This window comes from Thalassophryne amazonica, chromosome 23 (assembly GCF_902500255.1).
Source record: "Thalassophryne amazonica chromosome 23, fThaAma1.1, whole genome shotgun sequence".
Taxonomy (NCBI): Eukaryota; Metazoa; Chordata; class Actinopteri; order Batrachoidiformes; family Batrachoididae; genus Thalassophryne; species Thalassophryne amazonica.
The window spans coordinates 21,350,211-21,369,842 of NC_047125.1; the positions used below are offsets into that span (position 1 = coordinate 21,350,211).

Below are 19,632 nucleotides of genomic sequence, written 5' to 3' on the forward strand. Positions count from 1 at the left end.
TTCAGCATTTTATCCGGATATTCCACTGTTAAAGGAGATTTTTTTAATGAAAGACGTGCGGACGGGTCCACGCGTCGGGACGCAGCCGGCGCGGTGCGGCGACACAGGAAAAACACCTCCGTGTTGATAACCATTTGTAAAATCCAGGCGGCTTTTGATGGCTTTCAGTGGAGTGAGTATATGAGAAATTGTTTAACAGCTGGACATGTTCCAACTTGTCCTTAAGGCTTCCAACGGAGGTGTTTTTCCAGTGGCAGAGCGTCGCGGCGGCTGCGAGCCGACGCTGCAATCTGCCCGCGCGTCTTTCATTAAAAAAATCTCCTTTAACAGTGGAATATCCGGATAAAATGCTGAAACCGACTTCTTCTGAAACTTCTCTGTTCTTTCACGATGTCCTGGATCAATAGAGCCTGAAATGTGGAGGTTTTCAGCCTCACCAGCCTCACAACCGCAGACCACGTGTAACCACACCAGCCCAGGACCTCCACATCCAGCATGTTCACCTCCAAGATCGTCTGAGACCAGCCACTCGGACAGCTGCTGAAACAATCGGTTTGCATAACCAAAGAATTTCTGCACAAACTGTCAGAAACCGTCTCAGGGAAGCTCATCTGCATGATCGTCGTCTTCATCGGGGTCTCGACCTGACTCCAGTTCATCGTCGTAACCGACTTGACTGGGCAAATGCTCACATTCGCTGGCGTTTGGCACGTTGGAGAGGTGTTCCCTTCACGGATGAATCCCAGTTCACACTGTTCATGGCAGATGGCAGACAGCGTGTGTGGCGTCGTGTGGGTGAGCGGTTTTCTGATGTTAATGTTGTGGATCGAGTGGCCCATGGTGGCGGTGGGGTTATGGTATGGGCAGGCGTCTGTTATGGACGAAGAACACAGGTGCATTTTATTGATGTCATTTTGAATGCACAGAGATACCGTGACGAGATCCTTGCATTTATATTTTTGTTGAGTATATATATATATATATATATATATATATATATATATATATATATATATATTCATTGTTTAAAATGCTTCAAATACCAAATGAAGCAATGATTTCAGAAAATGAATCACTGTTTTGAAAGGCACACAAGGGCCTGCAAACTATAGTATTTTCTAGAGTATAAGTTGCGTTTTTATACCAAACATTCACAAGATTGTTATTAATAATAGTCATTATAATGAGTATTTATATAGAGCTTTCCTTAGAGTCAAAACAATGAACAAAATAAACTCCAATAATAACAGAATAAATGCCAGTAATCAAAAATACACTACAACAGTGCACAAAAATCCCAAATTAAAGAGCTCATAACACAGAAAAAGGTGCAACTTATATATGTTTTTTTCCCATTCAAGAGGCATTTAACAGGTGTGACTTATACGCCAGAATATATAGTAACTGATTCGGAAATGACTGCATTAACATGCTTTAATAAAAAGATTCAAACAGCAAACAAACCAACTGATTTGGAAAAAGATTCAACAATTAAAAGCTCTCGTGCATTTTGACACTGAGTGGAGACTGGGGCACACTCCAAAAATTAGAAGACTACAACGAGAAATTTGAGGCCTAAATGTCTGCATGCACATTCACAGAACTATGAAATTTATTGCAAATGGTAAATCTAAGTGATTTTGCACAACATGGCCCTTTAAAAGCTTTTAACATGCATGTCTGTCTTTTTGATTGTGTAACTTCATTGTACATTTGTTCCTTTGCAGAAAGCAATTAAACCATCTTCACATTTGTGAGAGGGAACTTGCAAAGACATGCTTTGGCCAGTTAAATGAAATCCACCAGGCTAACAACATAATCACACAAGTGTTTGAGTGCAATCATGCAGGAAGCTCAAAAAATATCCTGCACCACTCTGCAGCAGGAGCCGTTACATAAGATTCCACATCTAGCACATAAAATGGTACTTCACATTTAGCATAAAATGCTGACATCATTTAATTCTCTCCATTAATTCATCCGACTCGAAACGACCATCTGTTATGACGTTGGCCGTCTGCAATGCTCGCCGTATGCTTGCAGAGCGTTTAAGGGCTTTTAGAGATGCTCAGGCACCAATCGAAATCAGCAGGATGGTTTCATGCAGGTTAGGGTTGAGTTAATACACTCTAAGCTCACACAACATCCTTCAGGGACGAGCAGAATTATTTCAAGGTGTCTCAGCCGCTCGGGGCTGCTGGCAGCTGCTGTCAGAAAGGTCAAGGACAGACACGGACGAGCATAGATGTGTTTACGCTCATTGAAAACCTGTTTCCTAAAAGCAAATACGCCCTGTTCTTTCTGATTAGGAATATTAGCATTCTGTGACAAGCACAACGTAGCTACATTAGCTATAGCTAGTAGGGCTGCAACAAACGATTATTTGGATCATCGATGAATCTGATGGGGTTTCGACACAATCGATTAATCGGATTAGCGTTGAATTTTTTAAAAATGTGCCAGGGAAACAAATTTTCTCTCCTTCCATCTCTTTATTTAACAACAAAACATTATTTGAAAATTTAAAATACTTGAAAATCAACAAATCGTCAAATGTCCCTTGGCTGTTGAAATATAAAATAATAAAGAATAAAACCGTTTATAATAAAGAACAAAAATTATTTCAAATGACATTGCTTTATCAAAGTGCTGAGTTGCCATAAAACAACATTGAAACTTATAAATGTTATAAAATATATGGTGAAAAAAGAGGTATTTTTGTTGCTGCAAATAAGCAATTAGCATAAGCAGTTAACCATAAAACCTAAATCAAAAACTGTAGCCTGACTCATTATATGTGCAACATTCTCTGTAAAGTAAGTCCCTTCGGCTGCTCCCTTGTTTGCACTCGGGGTCGCCACAGCAAATCCAAGGTGGATCTGCATTCTCTGTATAACTTGTAAACTATGTGGTCATTTCACAATGACACATGTGACTCATGTCTCTTTCTCTAAAACTGTATTGTAGCATTACTATTATTATTGTTGCTATTATTATTAATATATAAATAAAAATAAATTAAAAAAATATAATGTGTAATACATTTGACTCTTTTACGACAACAAACGCTGAGCCATTAATTATTATACAGAAAACAAATGCACAAACATGCTGAAATGCCAGCAGCTTAACGCTAACTTTAACACTGAAAACGCCATAGACATGCTAACGCGTTAGCATCGGCGTTAGCATAAAATACATCTATCAACTGTTTCAGAAGACCACAACAGGTCAGTTTAACATAAAAAAAAAGGTAAATATTCCTCACATACATATGCTCTTTAGGGTTTTAGTGGAGAAAATTAAGATAAAACAAAACAAATTAAACCAACAACGCAGCAGATCGAAGCACTCCTTCAATGGTTCAAGATTCAAAGCAAAGCTTGGTTGATTATATGGAAGAAACGAAACATTTGTGGTAAAACAAAGTTATTTAGCAACTAATCGATAACTAAATTAGTTGACAACTACTTTAATAATCGATTTTAATCGATTAACTCAATTAGTTATTTCAGCTCTAATAACTAGCTATATTACACATGCGAGACACTGCATATATTCCCCTTGTTCTTAAAGTGACAGTGGGTAGGATTATCAAACAATTAAATGCCTTGTGTGCAACAATGAGGCAATAAAGGGTGAATATAAAAATGTCTGAAGGCATAACATGGAAGCTAAAGCTAAGTTTATGCTAAACACAGTTGGTGCTAATATTCATGTCTTCTTTAATACGGACTATTAACAATCAAATGTGTCTAAATGACTTTCAGTGTTGAGTATAACTAGCAACACACTCCAAAATTTTATGATGGGAAAACTTACTGTTATATAATAAGTTGTTATATTTGGGTTATTATTTCAATGTTGCCTTACTTTCTTTTCCATTTTAGTCATGATAAACTGTCAGGACTAGCAAGAGTTTGGATTGTAGAATTAGCCTGCTAGCTAACTATCTGACTTCCCCTCTTTAGGGATCTTAGGACCAGTGGTCCTTGGGAATAATGATCCAACCCCGCATTGTAGACAAGGATGAAACATTTGTGGAAGTGGCTATTCATCCATAGCCGTATTAATAATCCCAAATTCTAGACATATGTAGCAAAGCCTTGTTATGGTTAGGATTAGGGATTATTGTTTGGGGTTATGGTTAGGATTAGTGGTTGTGGTTAACGTAGTTTGGGAATGTAAGTATCAATACCAAATACATGTACAAGTGCATAGCCTCATGATCACATGACCTACATTGACCAATGAGAGAGACACATAACGTACAAGTAGAAGTTCACTATAACGAATACAGCTACGTACAGATTGCCCCTGCCAACATTTTCATGTTAGACTCCCATAATAGTATATATAGAGTCACTGAAAGAATGTTGTTAACCACAGTGGCTAAACCCGGACACCGGAAACCATTTTTGTACTAAAAGAATTTTTAGAATCTCGATGTCTACGCCAGCATTTGACTTGAACATTCACCAATCACTTGATAATCAAGTTTTTCTCAATTTATCCCATAACTCAATATATTCCACCCATATAGATACTATAAAATATACATTTTTTTGGAATCCTTATGATCAGATTAATAATGAAGTGGACATTTTGACAAGACTGGAGGATTTTTAGTTTGACCCCTGGCACTTACCTGGCTATAGCTGTCCTTTTGATAAGTCAATCATATCTACATTTTTTATGTCTAGGGGATGAAAAGATGACAACAATTAATCATAGCAGCCCAAGATGAGATTAAATTTCCAGCTGGCCTGAGGACTTAAAAAAATGGATATCGTCAATGTGGTTCCAAGACTTACTTTTTCTGCAATGCACTTGAAAGCTTCAGGAACTTAAACCTATCCAATCAGCCCATCATCCCACAGTATTTAGACTATCCATTTATTCCTTGTCCCTTGCCAGATTGTCTTGTGTACCCACAGTTGTAGTGTTGACTGAAATACCTATAGGTAGTACCTCACCCTCTCTCAGTTCAACTTAGCTCGTCTCTAACCTCAATTCCACTCATCTCCAATAGCCTTTTTGCATATCGCCCAGTCTCCCCAGATTTTCTATATTTGTTTGTGTAAACTTGCCCCAGTGAGACAGCAATAACCTTTGCCATTTATAAATCACCAAACTGATTGTTTTGGTTTCTACAACCAAGTCTGAGTGATTGCCGTACTGTCGGCCTTGTTTGTTCATTTGTTTAAGTTGCTTTGCAAAACTGGTACCAAAATGTCTCTACTACAATTCGTCAATGTTCAAGCATTTTCAAATTACCAGCGCTGTCCTGCAAGTCTGCAGTAGTCTCACTGGCGAGGGGGATCATTTTAAACAACTATCAATTTTTGATGAGTAGACATCAAACGCCGTGGCTGTCTCTATGAAAAAACATTTTGAAAATTTTCACTTTCAGATTAGAGTGCCGTCTGACAAATTCAGTGTCTCTTTTTAACTGGGACAGAAGAACCAAAGACCTTCTTGTCACATGCAGTTTACAGGAATAGCCTCAGTGTGATCAGCTTGTGATTTCCCAATACGGATGCATTGTTGTTGGAGCCCTAATTATTTGGAATTTTGAGCAGATCTCTGTGATACAGCTTGCACATAGTTTAAAAAAAAAAAACATTTAAAAGTGCGGCCGGCTGGCAGAATGTGCCGCTGGGTCGAGCCCTATGCAAGTGCCTGCTGAGGTAGCTGCTGGCAGTGAGATCTCAAGATAGATCAGGAAAAAAAAAAGTCCCATGATGGTGCTGTGAAGCTTATGCGCCTTATGTAATCACAAAAACCAGATGTGAGCCACGTGAAAATCTGAATGATGATCATGTTTTCTGCTCGCCTTCCACCTATTGCCCTGAATTTGCCTTTCAATCCACACCCGTTATTAGATTTCTTCTCATGGTGGTGACATTTCTTATCCAAGCCGAAATGGGTTTCTATGGATGCTGCAGAGTGATGGTTTCTATGGTGACACTATCATTTCTACTTACGGTAAAAAAAAAAAAAAAAAAAAAAAGTTGGAAATAACAAACATGCTTTTTTGTTTTGATTTTTGGTAAGATTATGAGCAGGAATGTAATCTTAGCTTGGTTATCCCACTTGCAGCATCAGATCGCCCATAACCAGGAAGACCGAGTGGGGTCTGTGGCCCCGGGGGGGAGGGACACAGCTGGGGAGGAGAGCTTGTTCTTCTGTCAGACGGAAAGCTAAAGCGGGACTGACGATGAGAACAACCCAATAATCAACTCTGATTACTGAAAAGGACACGATGTAGGAATATTACGACACTGGCGACATTTTTGTTGTTTTCACATATGAAAACAAACAAGATGTTCAGATTTTTGGCTTTATTTTGAGATTATTTACGACTAAACTGGGTGAATGGTGCAGGAAGTACAGCACCGCCTCTTTAAAAAGGATCAAATGTGATTGGATAATTGGTTGCTGAAGTGTTTTCTGTTTATTATTTCATAACAAGTCAGTTCCTGAAAGGTCATCCATTTCGAGGTTTGCATTTGTACATTTGAATCTTCTGAAAGCAGGTTAACCCTCAAACTATGCTGAGGATCAGTAGGTTACAGTGCAATTTTTTTTATGTTAAAGGAAACACATTTGCAATCAATCAATCAGTAGTTTTTGGAGATGGCCTATGTAGCTGACTTGATAAGTTGTGTAACAACTAGATACACTGGAAAAAATATGTACATCAGTTGCACATGAGTAGAATGCAAACAAATAACATTTCTGATGTATCTCAGTTAGAAACATAAAAAAATTATGTTATTTGGATATTTTCTGACCATGTGCAACCGATGTACATATTTAAAGGTACAGGGTGACCCAAATTCCACTAAACTGCCAAAATTTAGTTTCTACTGAAATCCAAGCATTATAATGTCGGTTTATTTTTAGAAACTTCTTGTAAAATTATAGCTCATTTATCTGAGGAGAATTCCATAACCAATATTTTCTTTTCTTTTTAACCCCTTCTAAGCTTGTATGTGGGTGATTCTTTAACTACAGGCACTATTGGCCTTGTAAATGTAATTTCCACCACACCATTGCCTTACAATATAAAGCACCTTGGGGCAACTGTTTCTTGGGATTTGGCGCTATATACATGTGCTCTGATGTCACTGTTTATCTCCATAGAAACTACCCAAACAATCTTTCATACAAACTGTTTAGGGACATTACAGTGTTGTGGTGGAAATTACGGCAAAAGTGTGGGACAACTACATTTTGTTTAAAAAAAATCACAACAACTGTATGACATTGAATACCCCAATTATGTTTTGATTATTTTACTGATATTTTATTCAGAGATATTTTAAAACATTAGAAAAAATGTTTCTTTACCATTCATTTTTATCATTGAAGATCAAAAGTCTGGGTGTGGGACAAGCACAAATGGCAATATTTGCATAGAATGATGCCGAAAAAAGGTGAAAAAGTCATCATAGACTACTAGAACAAATTTCTGAACACACTTTCATTGTAAAGATAACTATAAACGTGTGAAATTTCCCCTTTTTTCTGTTTTTCATACAATATGATCAAAGGACATAAGTGCCCGTAGTCTAAGAATCACCCATATCCCATCGATGGGAAATTTCACTTTTTATTTGTGAGATTTGCGCATCCATGAGCTTTTGAAAAGACCGGAAGTTACCTTTGAAGGCGGGTGATGCGCGCACACGTAGCGTGGATGCCCACGTCCGTGAAATGTCTTGTAAATCCCTTCAGAAGTGTTATCAGGTTACAAGAACAGCATTTTTAGTTTTAGAAGTGTTTATTTCTTGTTAACTTTTATATAATATATGAGAAACATGTTCGATTTACACAGAAACACAGCAGTTTCAGAGCATTTTCCGCCATCTTGGATTAGCGGCCAGAGAGACCAGCCAGTGACGTCGCTTGGCCTCACTATTCTGATTGGCTGTCACCGTGTCCTTCCCAGAATACCTCATGCAAGACTGGGGAAGCCCCCATGGGATCTATGATGTCATTGTCACAGACCGTATGGGTTTCAACCATCAACCATCACTGCTCTAAGTAGTTCAAGGACATCTGTTCTTTCAACAATTTAACCTTCACTGGAACTTTTAATTTTTTTTTTCTTGACAACATTAATTTAGATTGTATTGTTAATGTCATATTATGAATCCCCTACTTAAAGGCCAACAAATAAAAGTTATAGTGGTGCCAAAGAAAATTACTTTTATGCATTAAATCTTAGAAAGCTTAGTGACCCTATATCCTTTAAGTCATCTTTCCTTTTTCATCTTTTCCTTTCCTGTTACTGTAGCTATTACAGACATCAAGCTCAGAAGTTAAAAACACACACTTGCAATGATCTGATCTTTGACTATCCTCCAAATGACTAGGGCTGTTGGACTTGGGCTACCAAACATACAGGACAAATTTCGTAACAATCCGGTATGTATGGCACAAGTTGTCGGTGTTGCAAATTTTTTATTGATTTACTTTTATACCTCCACTGACCTTTAATTATCTGATCTCCAAATCACTAGGATTGTTGGACTTAGGCAACCAAACATATGCGCCAAATTAGGTAACACTCAGGTATGTGTAACACAAGTTATTGCTGTCGCAATTATTTCCACAGCAGCAGCACAATGTGGTTCCACACGTACCAGCTGTTTTTTTATTTTTTATTTATTCCACAGCAGTGGCACTGTTTCACTGTAATTGGATCAAATTTGCACGATGTGTGAAGGGGCCCTAACATTCAGTCACAGTCCAAACTATACCTTTTTGGAATCATTATGACAAAGCGAATAATATGATATAGTTTTCAATATGATTAGAGCATCTTTTAATTTTGACCCCTGTGTCATTCTTCAACTGACTCCCTACCTGGCTGCCTATTGAAAATTCAGGTGGCTAATCGGTTGTTTCTGTTGTGTGGGCCGCTGAAGAGGAGGTACTGCTGGCCCACCACCACCAGAGGGCGCCCCGTCTGGAGTGCGGGCTCCAGGCACCAGAGGGCGCTGCCGCCTCACAGGAGCAGCCGGGGTGACAGCTGTCACTTATCGCCTACGACAGCTGTCACCAATCATCTGATCAGCAGTGGTATATCAGCAAGACGACATCTCCACCTCTTTGCCGAGATATCGCTCTACCGAGGAGGTAACGTACTCAGCCGACTTTGTTGTCTTCCTGACAGGAATACCTGTTGCTTTGTGTGTTGGATAGCAGATATTTTGTTTCCTTTTTTCCGACGAGAGGTGGAGGTGGTTTTCCACCATACGTGTTGCTGGGTGCAGACGCACCCACATCTAACTGTTTTTGTTCCTCGCCAGCAGTACCAGATCCGACAAGCGGAGGCAGTGGCCACCTGGGAGTTCGGGACTTGGCGGCTCCAGTATTCCCGGGGTTCGGTGGCGGAGGAAATCGTGTGGTTCCGGTTCTGCTTTGGACAGACGTCTCTTATCTTCGAGCCTGCCCACGCGACACATTTTTGTGAATTGACTTCATTGACTATTATTGTAATCTGCTGTGTTTGTTGTGCTTATTCACAACAGTAAAGTGTTGTTATTTGACTTCCTCCATTGTCCGTTCATTTGCGCCCCCTGTTGTGGGTCCGTGTTCCTACACTTTCCCAACAGTTTCAAAAGACTAATGTCTAAGGAGTATTTGTGCCAAATTTGATGCTTGTATCACCATTTGCAGGATTCCACTCTAAATATTATCTTATCTGCTGCACTATGTTGTGTGGGCCGCTGAAGAGGAGGTACTGCTGGCCCACCACCACTAGAGGGCGCCCTGCCTGGAGTGCGGGCTCCAGGCACCGGAGGGCGCTGCCGCCTTACGGGAGCAGCCAGGATGACAGCTGTCATCTATCACTGGAGACAGCTGATCCCAATCACTGAGGAGGTATATCAGCAGGACGGCATCTCCACCTCATTTGCCGAGATATCGCTCTACCAAGGAGGTAACGAACTCAGCCAGCCCTTCATCATTTGTGAAAGGAACGTATTGGATAAGTATCCTAGTTACTAGACAGTGTTGTTTTCTGATTAGAGGTGGAGGTGGTGTTTTCCACCCCACGTGTTGTTGGGTGCAGCCGCACCCACGTCTGACTGTGTCTGTTCCTCGCCAGCAGTACCGGATCCGACGAGCGGAGGCAGAGACCACCTGGGAGTTCGGGACTTGGCGGTTCCAGTATTCCCGGGGTTCGGTGGCAGAGGAAATCGGGTGGTTCCGGTTCGTCTTGGACAGACGTCTCCTATCGTCAAGCCTGCCCACACGACACCGTTGGAATTTAACTTGAGACCGAAATTGTGATTTGTTGTATTTGTTGTGCGTGTTCACAACAGTAAAGCCTTGTTATTTGACTTTCTTCATTGTCCGTTCATTTGCGCCCCCTGTTGTGGGTCCGTGTACTGACACTTTCCCAACAGGATATCTCGGCCAACGTCATGGATCCCGAGGGGCGTCAACCGGCTGTTGAACGGCCAATGGAAGAACAGGACGCGCAGGCGTCCGCAGGAGGGGTAATCGGTGAGTTGCAGCGGATCCTCACCGCTTTCACAACTCGGTTAGATTTGATGACCGAGCAGAACGTCCTCCTGAACCGCAGGGTGGAGGCTCTCGCCGCGCAGGTGGAAGCGCGCCCTCCGGGCGCCGCTGCGGCTCTCCCTCCCGTAGACCCTGTGCGTAACATAGACGTTCCACTGGTTGTTCAACGACCTCTCCCACCTTCCCCGGAAGCATACATAAGCCCCCCAGAGCCGTACGGAGGCTGTGTGGAGACGTGCACGGATTTTCTGATGCAGTGCTCGCTCGTCTTCGCACAGCGTCCCGTCATGTACGCGACCGATGCTAGTAAAGTAGCTTATGTAATAAACCTGCTTCGCGGTGAGGCACGCGCTTGGGCTACAGCGCTCTGGGAGCAGAATTCACGGCTCCTTCTGACATACAATGGGTTTGTAAGGGAGCTCAGAACCGTGTTCGATCACCCTAATAGGGGCGAGACCGCTTCAACCGTGCTACTGTCAATGAGACAGGGGCGTCGGAGCGCAGCTGCCTATGCAGTCGACTTCCGCATTGCGGCTGCGAGGTCTGGCTGGAATAGCACTGCCCTCCGCGCCGCCTTTGTAAACGGACTGTCTGGAGCACCTGGTGGCTAAGGACGAACCGCGGGATTTAGATGGGCTCATCGATCTCGTCATACGGTTAGACAACCGGTTAGAAGAACGTCGGCGGGAACGAGACGAAGGCCGTGGCCGGGCACACGCCGTCCCTCTCCCTTCCGGTTCCGACCGCGCTCCGCCTTCCCCACGCTCCACGGCCCCTGTGCTCCGTGGGGCCACAGCTCCCCCTGCTGACGAAGCTATGGACACGAGTAGGGCAACATTTAGGGCACCAGATGCACAGAGGAGACGGGCCCACGGAGCTTGTTTTGTTTGTGGTGCAATAGAGCACCATATGAGAGACTGCCCCGAGCGGTTAAAACGCCCGCCCCTAGAAACTGGGCTAGGGGTGGGCCGAGACATTCACGTGGGACACACCCACATTGCCACACGACTCCCAGTTACAATCCTTTATGAGGATGTAACCCTGAAGGCCCCAGCACTGGTGGACACGGGCTCTGAGGGGAATCTGCTGGACAGCAGATGGGCTAGGGAGATAGGGCTCCCTCTGGTGGCGCTTACCTCGCCTGTGCAGGTTCGGGCACTAAATGGCTCCCTACTCCCTCCGATCACGCATAAGACACCACCTGTAACTCTGGTGGTGTCGGGAAATCACCGAGAGGTGATCGAGTTTTTTGTGACTCAGGCCACCTCCCGTGTGGTTTTAGGATTTCCCTGGATGTTGAAGCACAATCGCCGGATTGATTGGCCGTCCGGGGTAGTGGTTCAGTGGAGCGAGACCTGCCATCGGGTGTGTTTAGGTTCCTCGGTTCCTCCCGGCTCCCAAGCTAAGGAGGAGGTCAGAGTCCCGCCCAATCTGGGGACGGTGCCGGTGGAGTACCACGACCTTGTCGACGTGTTCAGCAAGGATCTGGCGCTCACACTTCCCCCCCACCGTCCGTATGATTGTGCCATTGATTTGGTTCCGGGCAGTGAGTTTCCGTCCAGTAGGCTGTACAACCTCTCCCGGCCTGAGCGCGAATCAATGGAGACCTAAATCCGGGACTCATTAGCTGCCGGGTTGATCCGGAATTCCACCTCCCCGATGGGCGCAGGTTTCTTTTTTGTGGGCAAAAAAGACGGCGGACTCCGTCCATGCATTGATTATAGGGGGCTGAACGAGATCACGGTTCGCAACCGATACCCATTGCCCCTGTTGGATTCGGTGTTCACACCCCTGCATGGAGCCCAAATTTTCACCAAGCTCGATCTTAGAAACGCGTATCATCTGGTTCGGATCCGGAAGGGAGACGAGTGGAAAACGGCATTCAACACCCCCTTAGGTCACTTTGAGTACCTGGTCATGCCGTTCGGCCTCACAAACGCCCCCGCGACGTTCCAAGCATTAGTTAATGATGTCTTGCGGGATTTCCTGCACCGGTTCGTCTTCGTATATCTAGACGATATACTCATCTTTTCTCCGGATCCTGAGACTCATGTCCGGCATGTATGTCAGGTCCTGCAGCGGTTGTTGGAGAACCGGCTGTTTGTGAAGGGCGAGAAGTGTGAGTTCCACCGCACCTCTTTGTCCTTCCTGGGGTTCATCATCTCCTCCAACTCCGTCGCTCCTGATCCGGCCAAGGTTGCGGCGGTGAGAGACTGGCCCCAACCCACAAGCCGTAGGAAGTTGCAACAGTTCCTAGGCTTTGCTAATTTCTACAGGAGGTTCATTAAGGGCTACAGTCAGGTAGCTAGCCCCCTGACAGCCCTGACCTCACCAAAAGTCCCCTTCACCTGGTCGGATCGGTGCGATGCCGCATTCAAGGAGTTGAAACGGCGCTTCTCGTCTGCACCTGTTCTGGTGCAGCCCGATCCTAGTCGCCAGTTAGTGGTTGAAGTGGACGCCTCGGACTCAGGGATAGGAGCCGTGCTGTCCCAAAGCGGGAAGACCGATAAGGTCCTTCACCCGTGTGCCTATTTTTCCCGCAGGTTGACCCCAGCCGAACGGAACTATGACGTCGGCAATCGAGAGCTCCTTGCGGTGAAAGAGGCTCTTGAGGAGTGGAGACATCTGTTGGAGGGAACGTCCGTGCCATTCACGGTTTTCACTGACCACCGGAACCTGGAGTATATCAGGACCACCAAGCGGCTGAATCCCAGGCAAACCCGCTGGTCACTGTTCTTCGGCCGTTTTGACTTCCGGATCACCTACCGTCCCGGGACCAAAAATCAAAGATCGGATGCTTTGTCCCGGGTACATGAAGAAGAGGTCAAAACGGAGCCGTCGGATCCCCCGGATCCCATCATCCCGGAGTCCGCTATCGTGGCCGCCCTCACCTGGGACGTGGAGAAGACCGTCCGGGAGGCCCTGACACGAGACCCGGACCCCGGAACCGGACCGAAGAACAAACTTTACGTCCCACCAGAAGCCAGGGCTGCAGTTTTGGACTTCTGTCACGGTTCTAAGCTCTCCTGTCATCCTGGGGTGCGAAGAACCGTGGCAGTCGTCCGGCAGCGCTTCTGGTGGGCGTCCCTGGAGGCCGACGTCCGGGGTTACATCCAGGCCTGTACCACCTGCGCCAGGGGCAAGGCCGACCACCGCAAGACATCGGGGTTGCTGCAACCGCTGCCCGTGCCTCATCGCCCCTGGTCTCACATCGGCCTGGATTTTGTCACGGGTCTTCCGCCGTCCCAGGGAAACACTGTCATCCTCACGATAGTGGACCGATTCTCCAAGGCGGCCCACTTCGTGGCCGTCCCGAAGCTACCAACGGCCCAGGAGACAGCGGACCTCCTAGTCCACCACGTCGTCCGTCTGCATGGGATACCATCAGACATCGTCTCTGATCGCGGTCCCCAGTTCTCCTCGCATGTTTGGAGGAGCTTTTGCCGGGAACTGGGGGCCACGGTCAGTCTCTCGTCCGGGTATCACCCCCAGACCAACGGACAAGCAGAACGGGCCAACCAGGAGATGGCGCAGACCCTACGCTGTGTGACAGCCGCGCACCCGACGGCCTGGAGTACCCACCTGGCCTGGATCGAGTACGCCCACAACAGCCAAGTGTCATCAGCCACTGGCCTCTCCCCTTTCGAGGTGTGCTTGGGGTATCAACCCCCGTTGTTTCCGGTGGTTGAGGGGGAGGTCGGTGTGCCCTCGGTCCAGGCCCACCTACGGAAGTGCCGTCGGGTGTGGCGTGCCGCCCGTTCTGCTTTGTTGAGGGCCCGGACGAGGGCGAAGAACCATGCAGACCGGCGGCGGGCCCCGGCTCCCACGTATCATCCTGGGCAGGAAGTGTGGTTGTCCACCAAGGACATTCCCCTTCAAGTGGACTCCCCAAAACTGCAAGAACGATACATCGGCCCGTACAAAATACTCAAGGTCATCAATCCCGCCGCAGTGAGGCTCCAGCTTCCGGCCTCACTGCGGATTCATCCAGTATTCCACGTTTCCAGGATTAAACCCCATCACACCTCACCCCTCTGCACTCCGTGTCCGGCGCCACCTCCTGCCCGGATCATCGATGGAGGGCCGGCTTGGACCGTACGCCGGCTCCTCGATGTCCGACGGATGGGCCGGGGTTTTCAGTATCTGGTGGACTGGGAAGGGTACGGCCCCGAAGAACGCTCCTGGGTGAAGAAGGGCTTCATCCTGGCCGACTTCTACCGTCGCCACCCTGACAAACCCGGTCGTGCGCCAGGAGGCGCCCGTTGAGGGGGGGGTCCTGTTGTGTGGGCCGCTGAAGAGGAGGTACTGCTGGCCCACCACCACTAGAGGGCGCCCTGCCTGGAGTGCGGGCTCCAGGCACCGGAGGGCGCTGCCGCCTTACGGGAGCAGCCAGGATGACAGCTGTCATCTATCACTGGAGACAGCTGATCCCAATCACTGAGGAGGTATATCAGCAGGACGGCATCTCCACCTCATTTGCCGAGATATCGCTCTACCAAGGAGGTAACGAACTCAGCCAGCCCTTCATCATTTGTGAAAGGAACGTATTGGATAAGTATCCTAGTTACTAGACAGTGTTGTTTTCTGATTAGAGGTGGAGGTGGTGTTTTCCACCCCACGTGTTGTTGGGTGCAGCCGCACCCACGTCTGACTGTGTCTGTTCCTCGCCAGCAGTACCGGATCCGACGAGCGGAGGCAGAGACCACCTGGGAGTTCGGGACTTGGCGGTTCCAGTATTCCCAGGGTTCGGTGGCAGAGGAAATCGGGTGGTTCCGGTTCGTCTTGGACAGACGTCTCCTATCGTCGAGCCTGCCCACACGACACCGTTGGAATTGAACTTGAGACCGAAATTGTGATTTGTTGTATTTGTTGTGCGTGTTCACAACAGTAAAGCCTTGTTATTTGACTTTCTTCATTGTCCGTTCATTTGCGCCCCCTGTTGTGGGTCCGTGTACTGACACTTTCCCAACACACTATAAAGAATAGATTTTAAGGACATTTTTGTGGCAACGCCCTCTTACGGACAGGGAAGAGGTGATTAAATTTCAAGACAGATCAGGATCTGATCCAAACTATTTTCTTTTGTCCCTTTCTTTTCCTAGCTTTATGACATCACAAAGCACTCTACTACTTTCAATAGCTTTAAAAGACTGCATAAAAGGGGCACTCCTTTATTATGCAGCCTTTTATTCAAGCCGTTTCAGCAGCCGAAACGCTATCAAAAGCCCGGCAGCACTCAGTTAAGCGGCACCAAAGGAAAAGCGATCAGCAGATAATCATGCATCGTTAGAACATTTTGATATTTCCCACAACACCTCTCAAACACCACCAATAAATAGACTCCACCACACTGTACTCGTAATCGGTAGAAGGAGTGCAGTACATTCCCCAGGAGGATAAAATACCCAAACGTCTGTCTACACTTGGCCTACATAAAGTCCTTCCCATGTCAGGTGTTTCTGGTGCTGCAGGATCTTACTATCAGTCTCTCTTGGGGGATCGAGAATCAGTGCCGCAGCAGTGCAGCAGCCATGTAATAAGGAGGATTTCTGATTATGCACAAAGAGGTTTGAACTGAAGGAGCTTAAGGGTACAACTAAAACCTCCAGTAAGAAAGTCTATACAGCAAGTCAGGTAAATTAGGCATTAAAGTGCAGACACACGATCTACAGCGATACGACCGCGCCTGACAATCCAAACAGACATGGAGAAGGGAAAATGTTGGTCTCTTATCACAGAAGATCTCAATCAAATGAACAAATCAATCTTGTACTGACAAACCCCACCCAGGTTTTTACTGAGGCTAAGCACTGAGCCTAAAACTCTATTTAAAAATGGTAACTCTTCCCACATCTTTGCAACCTCCAACCTTCAGCCTGACAGGATGACAAACAAGTTCACATGAATCAAAAAGTGATATTTGAGTCGGAACAACAGCACCAGATTAGCACTACGGCAACAACAGGCCCACAACTAGCTAGTGCAGCTAACAGTGTGGTGCAAGCAGCAAATTTAATCTCCCTTTCACAAAGATAACAGGAGAGACGTGTCTAAAAATAAAAAGGATTGAGGGGAAGAATTTGTTGATCATCTCCTCAAAGGAGTTCATGTTTTCTTTTGTGTCTTTTTTGGCTTGTTGGTTAATTAGTTGCTTGCTAGCTTAGCGTGCTTCTTTTGCTACATATTTCTCCCCGTTTGTAAATGAAATGATGCAATTGCCTCAGAAATGTGTTAAAAATGTGTTCAAAAGAAGAAGAAAAAAATCACTGTTTCAAAATGCAGTTTCTTCACAAATTAATTGCTTCAAAATCCTTTAAACCAAACTACACAGCTGCTTCGGAAAATACTCACCATTTCAAAATGGATCATTTCTGAACATTTTGAATATTTCTTGACACAATTGGTTTGGATGTTGTTTCAAGCTTTTTGCAACAGTGTATCATTTTATTATTATTTATTATTATTATTTTATTATTATTATTATTTATTTAGTATTTCCTAAAGGTGAATACTTCTGTATTTGGAGAGATTGAATTTTTTTCAGAAAGAATTGTTTCATTTACTGTTTCAAAAAAGTGATGTGTTGTGACACAGTTGGTTCATTAGAAGTTTTAAACATTTGAAACAGTGAATTATTTTGACACACTTGCTTCTTTTGTTGTTTTGAAAATTTTATGTAGGTGAATGTAGGTGAACCCCGTTAATTCACACGTGCATACATTGCGTTTCAGTTTTACTCGCGGTCGATTTGTGGACCCCAAAAATTTAGACTACTGTAAAAATTCTGTTTTGATTTGACCATGGTTGGGAGGGACGGGTGCGATCCTCGTGCCCGAGGGACTTCACCCAGGAAGACCTCCAGACATCCACCTTTCAGCAACTTCTTCTACCTCTGGTGCAGGAACAGCAGTGTTCATCTATGAAGGAGCTTGTCGAGACCTGGGCCACCATAGATTAAGACGCCGATGTAGCTGAAACCCGCACTGACCATGCCCTCATCGCTGGAGTGCAACAGCCCGAGGAAGAAAAAGAAGATCCTGAACCAACTCCAGATGAAGAAATCATGACCATTCAGGAAGTAATCATCTATAGAGCCCGACCGATATGGATTTTTTGAGGCCGATGCCGATAACGATATTTGGATGAAAACAATGCCGATCATCAATAAATCGTCTGATTTGCCGATAGCCGATAAATCAGCCGATCGCCTGAATGTTTCAACCTCTTAGCAGTAAACAAAAGTTTTTCATGCTAGAAATAAGGTCTACACAACATGGGCTTAATAAAAAGCGTGACCGACGCAATGAAGCACATTTGACACATTACTACATAAACTGAGTTAATCAAACTGAGTTGAACTGAAACAGGAGAAATGTGGGGTGAATGTAATCTCAAAGTTATTACAAACAACATCCTTATAAACTTACTTGTATGCTTTTGTCAGCCGATCAGTGCAGTGTGACGGCGAACTACGGGGGCCGGTGATGAACACATTTAAGCAGGGGTATAAGCAGCTCTCAGTTGAATGGAGTCAGAGCTCCATCTACTGGACAAACGGTGCAAGGACATTTTACATTGCCGACACAAACATTATTTCAGTAACTGTTCTGTTTATGAGAAATTATCAGCGTTCTATCAACAAAATTTCGGCCGATAGTGAGTACTTTAAAAAGGGCTTATATCGGCCGATAATATCGGCCAGCCGATATATCGGTCTAATCATCTATGCTGAGAAGGTGGTGACACTCTACAACCGTCTGCGCTATGAGGCCAATAAGATACATATGCAAGTTCATCTTTGTGACTTGAAGAGAGAACTGGAGAAACGCCGGGTACAACCTAAAATCTACACTTTCTTGAAGAACCAATCTGTGCTTCAAATGGTCGAAACTATTGTAACATGGCAAGGTAAGATGAGTTTAAGTTTTCTTGGTCAACCTTATTAACTCATGATTTCAGATAACTTGCATCCAATTTTGTTGACCTCAATTGGCACGAGTTAACGGGGTTGACCTGTAGTTGGTGCTGAATTGTTTCAGTCACTGTCTGAAGCAATTTGCACCAGTGAATCATTTTATGAATCAGGTTCATTTTATTTTATTTACCAGGTCGTTACTGTAAATAAGATTTTTTTCCTTAATAACTTACCTGGTTAAATAAAGGTTAAATCAAAATAAAAATAAAAATGAAGCAAATGGTTCATTTAGTGCTTCAAACATTTAAAAAAAAAGTGAGCCAGCTTCTGACTTTGCTGATTTGAGGGTCTGTAATAGTGATGTTTTGTAACACAGTTGATTCACTATGAGCATTATGAAACAGTGATTTATTTATTTATTTTGGGACCAACTTGTTTCATTTGCCATTTCAAACATTTCATAAAGAGGAATGATTTTTGTGCCATAATTGTTTCAGTTACTGTTTAAACCATGAATCGCTCTATAAAGCTTTTTGAAAAAGTGAGTCACTTTCTGATGTACTTTTACTTAAGAAAGTGATTCACATTTTTAAAAAAGCTTTATACAGTGATAGTAAAAGTGAAGGTTTGTGACACAGTTGGTTAATTTAGTGTGCAAGCACTGAGAAAGGGAATTATTTTATGATGTACTCCTTTTATTTAGAGCTTCAAGCATTTCAGAAAAGTGAACAGTTCTGCATCTCAACTGTTTCAGTGAATGGTGGAGGAAACTGGTTCATTTAGTACTTTGAGTATTTCCAAACAATCATTTTCTTTTACTGTTTTGAGTGTTCAAAGTGATGCAGTTGGTTAATTTAGTGCTCCAGTTACTGTGAAACAGCGAGTTGTCTGAAACACCCATTTTACTGCTTCAAGCATTTCAAAACAGCAACTCAGTTTTGAAGCAATCGGCAGTGCAGTCTCACTTGAGGGCACCGCACCATAGGGGTAAAATATGATGTAATTTCTCTACTTCCGGGGACAGAAACACAACACTTTCTCTGAGATTGTGGGTAAATTACACGCAAACAAAGTGAAAATGCAAAGAAAAAATGATGATGTGGTGGGAAAGTGGACGTGTTGCAGTTTGTTTATGACCCGGACACGACTTCTCTCATTTGCCTCGTCATCCCTTC

The 19,632-nt window shown here is 44.5% G+C and overlaps 1 protein-coding gene across 1 annotated transcript in view; it reads right to left on the reverse strand.

Moving 5' to 3' along the window:
• LOC117505106 (serine/threonine-protein phosphatase 2A 56 kDa regulatory subunit beta isoform-like) overlaps positions 1 to 19,632 on the reverse strand; it is a 92,834-nt gene that overhangs the window by 71,851 nt on the left and 1,351 nt on the right. The gene's annotated exons all lie outside the window — the stretch shown is intronic.